This window comes from Piliocolobus tephrosceles, unplaced genomic scaffold (assembly GCF_002776525.5).
Source record: "Piliocolobus tephrosceles isolate RC106 unplaced genomic scaffold, ASM277652v3 unscaffolded_33477, whole genome shotgun sequence".
NCBI classification, from domain to species: domain Eukaryota; kingdom Metazoa; phylum Chordata; class Mammalia; order Primates; family Cercopithecidae; genus Piliocolobus; species Piliocolobus tephrosceles.
The window spans coordinates 1-1,138 of NW_022317062.1; the positions used below are offsets into that span (position 1 = coordinate 1).

Consider the following 1,138-nt stretch of genomic DNA (forward strand, 5'->3'; position numbering starts at 1 on the left):
AGTCACACTGCTCCTGGGAAGGTGGGGGGCAGCTGTTCTGCAGTTAGTGCCGTTTGCCTGAGTTCATTTGTGTTCAGTTAGGTAGATTACCAATTTCTGTTCATTCAGATTTGCTTCTGCTCACTAATGTGTTTAATGTTCCCTAACCTACCAAATGTGATTAGTGACTTTTTCTTTGAAGGTGGAGTGGAGGAATCCTTGCGCCTTCTGCAGCATTCTACTGCCGTTATGGAACAGCAGCTATGGATGTGCATCAGCGGGGGATGGGGAGAGGCCAGGGCAGTACATGTGAATGGAGAGGTCGCCCCATCGGTGTGTTTTCTGAAATACAGTCCCGCAGAGGGCAGTCTTGGGAAATGACTGCTCTCACATACTCTTCCTGACCCTACCCCTCCAGCATCTCCCTGCTATCCAAGGGTAGGGATTTTTAAAAAGGAAAACAAATTTTTAAAAAACCAAGTGAATCTTTTGCCATCTTGTAAGGGTGAAAAGCCCCCCACCAAGTCTGGATGAACATTCATGCGTGGGCTTGAGGGCTTGGGAAAGAGACGGGGCTTGGCCCCACAGTGCAGGCAGGCCCAGTGATCCCATGAGAGGGGCCAGGAGGTGGGAGGTGCCCTGTGGGCAGGAGGTCAAGTGTGTGGTATTATATGACTGCTGCTTGATGAACCAAGGGAGAGGGCACCCAGAACAAGAGAACAACAGTATTTAATTGTAAAATCTCTACCCCTGAGGATATGTTTTCAGGTCTGGGTGACTAGTAAGACTGGGAAACAAGGGAGGGAATGACGGCCCTGTGCTTCCTCTGCCCGCTGCCTCTGTGGATGCGTGGACCGCTGGCTTCAGTCCTGCTTTTCTTTCTGATGGCCCTTGTTGTTTATGCTATGGATTTTTGCAGGAGGCCTGAGGCGGGCTGGGGTCACTCTTTCTTCTCCTATGACTGGGCTTCACTCTCCTCCCCCATCTCTGTTGGGGCTTCGCTGTCCCTGGAGTAAGAACAATAATGCCAAGGTTTTGATTCTTGAAAGGAGCAATTAACCTTCTCACCCCCTCCTCATTTTAGTTGGGAACTGTGAGGGCCCATCATTTACCCAGGGTCCCTGCTGAGGATCTCCTCCTCATTAGATGACTTCTTGTG

At 50.4% G+C, this 1,138-nt stretch overlaps 1 long non-coding RNA gene across 1 annotated transcript; it reads right to left on the reverse strand.

The window, feature by feature from the left end:
* Positions 1-688: 688 nt before the first annotated feature.
* On the reverse strand, positions 689-1,138 carry LOC113222682. Its single transcript, XR_003308499.1, has 2 exons — positions 1,092-1,138; positions 689-986 (listed from the first exon to the last, which is right to left on the reverse strand). It is a non-coding gene; the product is annotated as an uncharacterized LOC113222682 (long non-coding RNA).